The sequence below is a fragment of the Diadema antillarum genome, unplaced genomic scaffold (genome assembly GCF_040938485.1).
Source record: "Diadema antillarum isolate AM-2024a unplaced genomic scaffold, OU_Dant_1.0 scf00000146, whole genome shotgun sequence".
Classification (NCBI taxonomy): Eukaryota; Metazoa; Echinodermata; class Echinoidea; order Diadematoida; family Diadematidae; genus Diadema; species Diadema antillarum.
In genome coordinates, this window is record NW_027271035.1 from 3,374,671 (window position 1) to 3,386,742 (window position 12,072).

The 12,072-nt window shown below is 42.4% G+C and overlaps 2 pseudogenes; both read right to left on the reverse strand.

Moving 5' to 3' along the window:
• Nucleotides 1–5,325: 5,325 nt before the first annotated feature.
• On the reverse strand, nt 5,326–8,418 carry LOC139721669 (uncharacterized; annotated as a pseudogene).
• On the reverse strand, nt 8,343–10,532 carry LOC139721656 (uncharacterized; annotated as a pseudogene).
• Between the last annotated feature and the right edge of the window lie 1,540 nt (nt 10,533–12,072).

Sequence of the window (12,072 nt, forward strand, 5' to 3'; positions counted from 1 at the left end):
TACAATTTTTTTTCAGTGTTTAATAAATGTTAAACTGTCATGCGGTATGGTGTAGTTCCACATATTCATAATCGTATCATGTACATGTAGGCCCTATCATGCCTATTACAATGTAGGCCCTATGTCTGTCTTATCCCCCCCCCCCATTTGTTTTAGTTCAGGTATTGTCTAAAATGGTTAGTTAAGGAACATAGGGAATATTGTTGAATTTTTAAAGTTTGACTTATTATAATGTCCAAGATGAAATAATCCACAGAACTTTAGTCTGTCAAAACTTGTAAAGAAATACAATAAGCAAATGGAGAAATATGGAAATACAAAGAAAACATAACTTAGGTTGATTCTTTTGATCAAATCCTACATCAGTATCGTAGATTGGAATGATGAATATTGTGGTTAAGAATGAATGAAAATGCTCAACTCCTATAGTACGTCCAGTTGTATATGTGACTCTGCACCTCAAAACAAACAAAAAGTCGCCAGATATGAATTTTTAGTTAAGACCATATTCTGAAAGAGCAGACTTTAAGCTTTAAAATGATGTATAACTCAAATCAAATGGACTCTCTTAACCTATCTAAATATTGGAAAGAAAGCACAAACTCAGGAAAAGTGTGAACTGAGAAAAGAGGCTCTGAAGTACTGTGTCTATTCAAGCGCTTAATCTTTACCAAACCGTGCTGGCTGTGTGATGAATGGGACAAAAAAAGGAAGTTAACCACCAGAGTATCAACAATGAAGGGATTATTAGATTAAACTGAAATTAAGCATGTCTCATTAACACATTCTGTCCATAATTAATGCCAACTTTCACAGCAGTAGCACTATCCTTTCAAAAGTTATTAGAGTTGAAAGTGAAGAGTGTGGACAAGGTTTTTCAGAAATGAAAAAGGGATTCTAAAGACACACCTAATCGCACCATTCTACCAAAAATGTTCGAGATAAATTGCTAAAAAACACACTTTCCTGCCCGTTTTATGATACCAAATTTTAGCATACTGTAAAAGAAGACCCGCTCTATCAGAAAATATGAAAAAGTCAAGTTCGGTTAGGTTGACCCATTTCACTTATTTTCAGTCCTTACACAAAATCAGTGTGCGCGACTTTATGTTCGTTTTGAGGTGCACGGTCACATATACGTCCAACCGTGTACGTCCGTCACGATACTAAAACATAGAATAAAACATATGAATGTATAAACAAAGCCTAATTTTAGTACTTAATTATCATTTGACATATTCTTCTTATATTTATACCTGAATTTAAAAAAAAATCGGAATAAATCACAGAAATTCTAAATTGAAAATGAGATGTTGGAAACAAAAAAAAAAAAGAATTCTCTCTGCGTACGTCCAACCGGAGGGTGTTTTCCAATTTTTCCAAGGTCACAGAAAGGGTGTTGCCCACAAATTATGTGTCAATTTTTTTCTTTTCATACAGGTATTTTGGTGAAGGAAAAAATAGCTTCAATAATATCCCTTTCTTTTGACAGCTGTTTGATAGTTAATCAAAGGCTATGAAATGTTCGTCCGTACGATATTTAGGAATAGCCATGTTTTAGCAACTCAAGTTTATATGTAAGTACAAAAGAGCTGAAACAAAATATGTACAGTACTACTTACCTGCTGAAAATAAAAACAGGTTTTTGTTTCATGTATAACACACTTGGTCAGAAAATGAATTTGTGTACATGCACCGATTTGATTATGAAAACCAACATGCGTGTTTATGGTGTTTATAATTATATTCGTGAGCGTGTTGTTAACGTGCAGCTTTTACTTGTCTCTGAGTTGTCCCAATCTTAATATGATCTCAACTGGAACCAGTTCAACTGGTCTCATTTCCTGGGAAATATGTTTGAAAAAATGTGTACAGTCTTTCCTTTGTTGTAGCCAGGCGGAAACATATGTTTAGGTAGTACCATGAGCACATGCCACAGGTAATAACATGGCAATGCCGGAAATTTCGGTTATATCATCCTTGGTAATATTGGATAAATGGGGTAATATCGGCCCTTGGGTGGAAAGAACATGACAATGTTGGAAATATCGGTTACTTCATCTCTGGTAATTTTGGGCAAATGGGGTTATATCGGGTGGTAATAACGTGGCAATGCCGGAAATATCGGTTACATCATCCCGGGTAATATTGGGTAAATGGGGTAATATCAGGGTATTATTGGGTAAATACAGTAATATCGGGTGGTAATGATATGGGAATGTAGCGCGGGTAATATCGGTTACATACTGGGCAATATTAGGTAAATGCAGTAATAACGGGTGGTAATAACGTGGAAATGCTGCAAATATCGGTTACATCATACCAGGTAATATTGGGTAAATGGAGTAATATCGGTGGTAATGTGGAAACGCCGGAAATATCAGTTTCATCATAACGGGAAATATTGGGTAAATGTAGTAATATCAGGGTATTATTGGGTAAATACAGTAATATCGGGCGGTAATAACATGGAAACGCTGGAAATATCGCTTACATCATACAGGGTAGGCCTAATATTGGGTAAATGGAGTAATATCGGGTGCATGGTAATAACGGGGAAAGATTGGTCTACTATTTCCCTGTATACTGCCCACTGGTGTTACCAAGGTAATAACTGCGTTGGTATTTGTTACAACCCGGGTGATATCGGGTTTAAGGCCCAGTGGGATGTTTGATAAAATGTGAAACTTTGTATGACCGCCCTTCCCTCCAAGTGTAATTGATATTGAAGCCCTGGTTACAGAGTTATTTAAGTTTTTGTAGCGTATACGGGCAGACGACCAAACGGACGGACGGACGGACGACGGACGGCTCGAAGAACAAACAAACATAAAGACGCACACACACACATACATAGCCTACATACATAGGGCATACATACATGCATATATCCATACATGTATGCGTACACGCACACATACATACATATGTACACACACGCGCACACACACGCAGAGAGAGAGAGAGAGAACCACCACCACCACCAACAACAACACACATACACACCACACATACACCCAATACACCAAGACCATGATACTCATAACACACATACCATGCACACTGCATACATACACTCCAAGCACATACAAACACACACGCGCACGCACATTCAAACACAAACGTACACGCACACGTATACACACAAACAAACCACCACCAGTATACAATCACCACGCCGTATGCACTCCACACATGATTATTACATGTATTATACTCCCCACACATACACACACAGCTATGCGCACGCGCATACACATGCCATAGGGTACTAGTATGAGCACCTACACACCATACACAACACATACCAAGCAGCCTCCCTCCCCCCCCCCCACACACACACATAGACATCACATTTAGCAGTCATACCCACCCCACCCAAGGATAACACAAGAACAATCGCCCCAACTACACAATTCGTAGTGCATCTTCGCATTATCTTCTGCAGCTTGAAGACAACGACCGACGACAATTTGTGCAGCTACATTTCATTTTACCTGCACAAATTGTCGTCACTGAGGTCAAAAACTGGGGACTGCACAAGCAGCACAATTTGTCGTGCCGAGGCGACGATCTGTGCCGAAACATACCATGTTTATTTGTTTTTCAGATATCGATGAATGCTTGACCGAGGAAAATAATTGCTCCCAGATTTGCTTCAACAATGAAGGAGGGTACACGTGCGGCTGCCACGCGGGATTTACCCTGAGCAATGACACATGCAAAGGTGGAGTTTTTTATTCGACTTTTGTACACAGAGCCTGATGCCTCAGACTAGAATGATACGGACAAGACCTGTGCAGACTATGAAATGTCAGATTTCGGTGCAGGTGTATACCAATAAAAGGGCACTCACGTCTCAGAAACATGATTAAACATAAGGTTTAGATTTCATTGAAATTTGTTCTAGATGGTGAGACTGTTAAACTGTTGTTGTTTTTTCTCTCAATTTTCCTCACTACGGCGTTCAAGATAAGGACATGACTATCGACCAAACCCTGTCGTATACAATGAATGAAAAGACGTGATGCAAGTATAAACAAAAAATGCTATCCATATTGGGTCATTGCTCTTAAAATTGAACTTTGAGCGATGGTTCGTTAAAGTAGTTATGATGGGCAGTACTGATTCTGCATGCTTCTCAATGCTTCTTTACGTCACAATGAATATAAACTTTTTCAGTATTTTTGTAAGATGCTATTTTGAACTGGACAAGACACAAGTGAACACTGATTGTAGTAAGAATGAATAGGGAAACTTAGTGATGTCATTAGCCCCTTACGGACAGCAGGCAGTCGGTGGATCGCGATGTATACTTTAACAAAAAGCGTGTTCAAAAAAGACCGTGCAATTAATCACCAGATATTTTTTTTTTTCGACACCCATTATCAGCGTCTGTTGTCATTACATTGTGACCGTAATAGCCATCGTGTTTTTGAGATATTTGGATTCCTTCGAAACGTCAAATTTCCCTTCATGGTTGTTCACCCAGATATCGACGAGTGCAACATCGAACACGGCTGTGACCACAATTGCAACAATTCACAGGGCAGTTACGTGTGTTTCTGTGACGAAGGCTACCAACTTCAAGCCGACGGCCGGACGTGCGCAGGTAAGGAGTCTCTCTAGAGTTTGTGTGGTGAACCTTGCTTGCATTCTCACACGTCATTGTTAATAGTAGATTAAACGAGAACTTACCGTTTGAATTTTGATCCTTATTTTATGAATATTTAGGAGGAAGTTATTACAGGCGATCCCGCTCGTCGCGCATGCGCAGCAGTATTCAAAGCTGCAAATGTGGCTACTCTCAGTAGATCAAATAGGAGAACTTACACTATTCATGCTATTGTTTGAAGTTTTGGGTGGGTGAGGAGGGCATGTAATGACTTCCTCCTAAATATTCATAAAATAAAGATCACACTTCAAACGGTACGTTCTCGTCTAATCTACTATTTTATATCATATTTCTCCGATCGTTATTACAGGAGATTTTGAAGCCAAGTAGCCACATACCGACATTTGGTACAAACACAAGTATGTGATGTGAACACAACATGCAGATTGCATTATTGTTCTAGTCCAATAACTCACCAATTTTCTATGGTCATTGTGCTCTCATCCTGAATGGGCAATAATTTCATGCATAACCATTCTTCTCATAGTCTGTGACATAATGTTCCACAGGATATCGTCCTGATCGCACATACATGCAAGTGCATTGTAGATCAGTATTCTAAACATCTGGTTTTCATTTCCAGTCCTTCGGTTCAAGATAATCTGGTTACTTTATTTCCAGTTCTATTTACATGGCTTCGGGGACAGTTCCTAAAGCTGTGAATCGTCTTGTAGGACTGCCTGAGCAAAATTGTTTGTACTTTCAAGGGGTTTCTTGTAGAACCTTCTGAAGGTTTTCTCTGAAGTCCACCCAGCACGAGCTAAGACCTGGTCGACTGGGAGGTCTGCTTTGACGGCCGCTGAGGTTGCCGCTGCCCGTGTCGAATGTGCCTTGTAGACGGCTGTATCAACACCTGCTCTTTGCCATCCGGTCTTTATCCACCGGGACAAGGATTGCGTTGTTACTCTTTTGTGTGGTCTATTGTAGCTCACAAAGAAAAAGTTTCCATTTCTGCGGATTCTTTTGGTGCGCTGAACATACATTGTATAGTGCTTTGTATATTATTTCACAAGACATATCGCCTGTCCGGAGGGTATGCTTCTAATCTTAACTCATGATTTGAGTTTACAGTTACCTGCTCTGCTTTGCTTCAAGAGTTCATCTAACTGGAAGGTCACATGACTCTCCTTCAGTGTCATTTTATCCATCTTCAACACACTCAAAGTTTGTACTCTTTGTGCCGATATCAATGCCATTAGCATACACATTTTGATTGTTAAATCTCTGTGGTTTAACGAATTCGCAGAGGCCAATTTCCGTAGAAAATTGAGGACTGAGCTAACATTCCAGATTTCTGCATATCTAGGCAATACAGGTCTCAGTTGGAAAACACCTTTCATCAATTTGTTTATCATTGGGTGAGATCTCACAGTCTCATTGCTGTCCGTAAGAATCAGAAAGGTGGATAGGGCGCCACGTGCCGTGTTGAATGCACTGTAACTGAGTTTTCTGTCATGAGTTTTCTGTCATGGAATAAACTGATAAGGAATTCTAGTACCACTTCCACTTTGATCTGAAGGTAACTTGTATTCCTGCGATGGCAGAATCTGCACCACTGTGTTATGCAAACTTGGTATTGCTTGCAGATTGATGCTCTCCATGAGGCTGTAATGATGTCCACGGTTAGACTGCTTAGTCCCCAATTTTCAAAGTGTTGCCACATAACCTGCAACATAAGAAATCAGTACTGATATTAAGTGGGTGCACTGTGTTTACTACAGGGAGAAGTGACAAATCTTCTCGCCTCTGGATAAACAAGGGTTCCCCCTCCATCATGTTAATCAAGTGTGGGAACCACGCCTGAGTGGGCCAATTTGGAACAAGAAGTAGTCCCCTGGCTTTATCCTCTCTGATTTTCTGCAAGCATTTGGTGATCATGCAGAACGGAGGAAATGCATAAAAGGCAAATCGCTTCCAGTCCAGTGTAAATGCATCGACTGCAAACGCTCCAGGGTCTGAGTGCCAAGTGACATATTTTCTTACTTGTGCATTGAGTCTTGAAGCAGACATGTCTATTTCTGGCATACCGAAGTGGGAAACTATTTCACTGAACACTTCTCTGTTGAGTTTCCACTCGGTTCGGTCATTAAATTTTCCTGAACTTTCATCTGCCACAACTGTATTAAACCTACCAGGCACATGCGCTGCTGTGATCCAAATATTTCGAGAAATGCACCACTGCCAAATTTCTCTTGCCATTTTGTCACAATTTGCTGATTTACAGCCTCACATGTTCAAATAGGATACTGCAGTGGTGTTATCAATTCTCACCATAACATGTATGTCATGTCTACTATTGCAGAAGGATTTTATTCCTAGTCCAGCAGCTAGAGTTTCTAGAAAATTGATTTGATTGTCTTGGGCCATTTCTGCCTCTGACTCATTCCAACGTCCTCCTGTTTGTGTATGGAGGTATGTGGCTCCCCATCCCATGCCACTGGCATCTGTGTGTCGTTTCATGTCAGGTTTTTTTTCCTAACGATTGGGGAAGAAGCCCTTGATACATTGTTTGCCCACCATTTTAGTTCTTCTTTTGCTTCAGGAGACAATTTCATCTTCCTGTCAAAGTGGCCCCTGTTTTGTTTGAGGGCTGTAATTTTGTCCCTTTCCATAGATTTGTAATACAGAGGACCATGCTCAACGGTTGGGAAGGTTGCTATTAGCTTCCTTATCACTCTAGCTACCATTCGGATTGACGGATTGACGGGAGATCAGCAGCCATTAACTCACGACATACATCCTTCACTTCTTGTACCTTAGTCTGGGGTAATGTTATAGTCATATCCCCAGTGTTCAGGATAAATCCAAGGAAGGTTAGTTCATGTGTCGGTGTGAGCACTAATTTTTCATTGTGGATGATAAATCCTAGTTCTGAGAGGGTTTTTGTAGTAGCAGCAACGCTTTCTTTGAGCTTTTCTTTTGTCTCCCCAATGATAATGGTGTCATCTGTGGCCTTCCTGTCGCAGTTCTGCAAAGTCTGGCTTCAGCAATTTTGTGAAAAGTCTAGGGGCTGTGCTAAGCCCATTTGGCAGTGCTCGAAATTGCCAGCGCTCACCCTGCCATATGAATCTCAAGTATTTTCTACTTCTAGTGGCTACTGGTATGGAATAATATGCGTCTCGGAGGTCGATTGATGCAAGATACCACTGCGGGGAAATATGATGTTTAGCAGTGTAGATATTGTCCATTTTGAAATGTTGTACATTCAGGCTTTTATTGAGCTCTGATAGGTCCAAGATCATGCGAGTACCCCCATCTTTCTTTGGTCTGGTGAATATGTTTGAGAGGAATTCTCCCTCTTCAAAAGAGAAAGGTTCAATGACGTTTTTTGCTTGCAGGGCCAGTATCTCATTTGTGATCTGGTTCATTTCTTCTGGACTCTTTTTGTATTCATAGAGGGGCTTATTTCGTGCGGGGCCCCTTTGAAAAGATCAAACTCAATCTCATAGCCTTGCACTACTGATAGCAGAAATTGATCTGACGTTAAGTTACACCATCTGTGATAGAAATGACACAATCAACCTCCAACAGGCATATTTGATATGCAATCTTGATCAACCCGTACATGATGTAGATCTAGATCTAAATGTGGAAGCAGAACTCTCAGTATTTTCAAAACATCCATAGAAATTGCATGTGCTACCTACCTCTTTGGGTAATGGTGTAGTTACTTTCTCCTTGCTGCCTGTGGCCGCTGGGGGGATTGAGGTTGTTTCAGCATGCTCGTGGTTTGAGTGTGAGGTGGAGCTCGTGCTCGGTAAGGTCTGCCAGTCTGTGTTCGCTGGTCTAACAGTAGTTCCCACTTGAGGGCCGGTTACTAGCGAAGGTTCCTGATGTGCCGGTGGCACTGTTCCATCCTTGTCTGCGGTACTGAGATTCAGACGCTTGGGTCCTGTACGGATGGTAATGGGGCCGTAGCTAACGTTGTCTACGCACTACACCAGCTGCAGCTCTTTGCTGTTCAGTGAGATCTTTTACTCTCTTAGTCAAGTCGTCACCAAAAAGGTATATTGACTAACTGGAGTTGCTCATTTGCAAAGGTGTGAGTATTTGGCATTTAAATCCGGCTTGATTTGTTCTTTACGTAAGCAGTTGACCTCAAAATTTGCATTGCAAAGCAATGCCAGCGCGTTCTGCTGAGTTTCTGTAAGGCTGTCAGGAGACAGGGTATGAATGAATGCAGTGAGTCCTCTCGTCAACGATTTCTGGATACGCTGTAGCTTTAGGTCACGGCTTCTTGTGTGTGGAGACAGATTTCCCCAAATTTCTGCGTTTACCTTAGGGCAGCACAGAGGAGTACAGTTAACTTGGGGGAGGATATTTGCCCCCAGCTTCCTCCAGCATATTCTCCTCGAGCTGGTGAGACATGAGGTACTGTGCTGATTTTGCCAAATCCTTGTGAATAGCATTACCAACCCCGGTGGGGATTGTGAATTTTTGCGCAAACGGAGGGATTCCATCTTCAAGTTCATTATCCAGCTCCTCTTGTGCTGAATCAGTCTCATCCATCATGGGATTCATAGGGCATTTACCCATATTCTTCGTATCAAAAGGTTCAAAATCATTCTCACGATCGTCGAGGTAATTTACGTTCTCCGCGGTTGTAGCTGTGCACGCTTATGCCGATGGTAGCCATGCCCAAGTGGGGCGAGGCGCGGTTGTACTAGACTTCGGCAAAAAAAAAAAAAATCACCATTCTTTCCATCAGGGACTCCAGTGTGTCCAATCTGCCTCGTAATTCCGTGAATTCCTCCTCTTCCTCGGTTTTTTTTTTTTTTTTTGCACTTTTTTCTTAGTCCCCGAGATCTTGCACATGTTCGCGGTGGGTTTTCCCACATCACTTTTCCGTTCCGTGTCGGAGGGTTTCCCTGCCGATGATGAGCGCTTTAGCTCGAGCTTCGCAGCGGTACATGTTTCCGTGGCGGTTTCGCCCGGGGAAGTTCCGGCTCTCGCAGTGCCCAGCGTTTCGCTGGTTTTCTGCGGCTTTGGGGTACATGTAGCAGTGTATTACCTGCTGGCGTCGCCATCTTGTACGTAGATATCTACTCTAGATTACGATGGGAAAACTTCGATTTCCGAAGAAAAAGGCCACAATTCAAGATTCTACGAATGCAAGACAAAGGAGATTATTTTTCTCCCTACAGAAAGTTTTTCATGGGCCGTTGACCTTAAAAAAACACGACAAAGTTGGTATTTGATTGCCGAGGGAAAGTTGTAAAGGAGTCAAGTCAATTTGCAGTCAGCTGGGTTTTGCTCCTCTGTGTTTCAGACAACGACATCAACAATTAAGTGTTCTCTCAATAGCTTTCCACACCGCCAGACTCCCGCCATAGATACATACAAAAAAAGAAAGAAAGCTAATCGAGTTGGAATGCGACGCGACAAAAGAGCCCTTAGGGCATAGAATACCGAAAATTATTTTTTACATTGTAGAATGAACTCTGACGTACTTTGATATGCAAACCGTCTACTGAAATTCCACTCCAAAATGCCCTAATTACGAAATTTAAAAAGCATGTTTTGTCCAAATCCTGCCACTTTTTGATGCGTCTACATGCATGTGTACGCAGTAAGGTAGCTGATCATTGCGCGTATTGGTTTGTCAAACTTCAGCGACGGTTTATGGCGCTTGTGCGCGGCAGCGCTAAGGAAGGGCTCTTTTCTCGCGTCACGGCCCATTCTTTTATATATATATTATCATATACAACTATTACCTCTTCCTTGGATGCTTCCTCAGATGCTTCGACAAGACCAGTAGACCCGTCAACGCTATCGTCGTCGAGTCAAGAAAACACCGTTATTTCCACGGCCGTACTAATGTTAACGAACGAGAGTGATGTACCAACGACACTACCATCTGTGCTTAATGAGACGACCGCCAATACTGCAACAGAAGATCCAACCATGCCGTCGGGATCAACCCAAGTCGCCACGTCATCACGCGCCAAAGTGACAAGCACTGATGTTCCCACTGGGACTGCCACGTCAGCACGCGCCAAAGTGACAAGCACTGATGTTCCCACTGGGACTGCCACGTCAGCACGCGCCAAAGTGACAAGCACTGATGTTCCCACTGGGACTGCCACGTCAGCACGCGCCAAAGTGACAAGCACTGATGTTCCCACTGGGACTGCCACGTCAGCACGCGCCAAAGTGACAAGCACTGATGTTCCCACTGGGACTGCCACGTCAGCAAGCGCCAAAGTGACAAGCACTGATGTTCCCACTGGGGCTAGTGTCACATCAGCACGCGCCAAAGTGACAAGCACTGATGTTCCCACTGGGACTGCCACGTCAGCACGCGCCAAAGTGACAAGCACTGATGTTCCCACTGGGACTGCCACGTCAGCACGCGCCAAAGTGACAAGCACTGATGTTCCCACTGGGACTGCCACGTCAGCAAGCGCCAAAGTGACAAGCACTGATGTTCCCACTGGGGCTAGTGTCACATCAGCACGCGCCAAAGTGACAAGCACTGATGTTCCCACTGGGACTGCCACGTCAGCACGCACCAAAGTGACAAGCACTGATGTTCCCACTGGGGCTGGATTGGTGTGCGATCGTGAAAGAGTGGAAATAAACGGCGAGTGCTTCGGTAAGATAGCCAGTCCCCCGTGTCTCACAGAAAACTCCTTGGTGCAATTTCTGTGCCTATGGCTAATATCTGTTATTTACGACAGGTCCTTGGATGATGGAAAACAAGCATACGCTTTCCAAACGTAATCACTTGTGTGTCCATGGCAATATGGCTCTGGCAGCTCTGGAAGGAAAAACTAGTCTGCGTCTCGTCAGTCCATCTTTGCACTTAATAGAGTTTACTTTATTATTAAAGTTACAGGGCTGTTTCTTTCTTCAATTAAAACCTCCATCTTATACATGGTTATTCTTCTTCGCTATAACCACATCAGTATCGGGAAAATCATTACACCTTAGAATTAGCTTTTATTGTTGTGTAAATTTCTTCAAACTGTATATGGCAGATCGTAGATGGTAGATGTCTGAAAGAGATGGAATGAAACCGTAATAAAATGACACAGATTTTCTTAGCGTCTTTACAATTTTTTTTTGATCTGATCGTACTCGGCCAGTATATTTGTTACGAGTTCTATAATCGGGATGTCAAGATTTAACCTATCAAATCAGCCACGCACAACTACGTTCCAATACATTTGCTGTTGTTGATTTTCGGGAGGGAATGTTTTTCGAATCAACGTAGAACTGTAAGATGTTAAGTTTTTCAGGTTTTGAAGTTATTTTTTGCTGCCTTTGTATCCCCCTTAAAGTCTCCCGACAGTATATGGGCCAGATTACTATCAACCGGATTGATGGAAGGGAGGCGGTATTAACTGATGACTTGCAAAACTCGAGCAGCATCGCGTTCCAGGAATTTGAAGAGA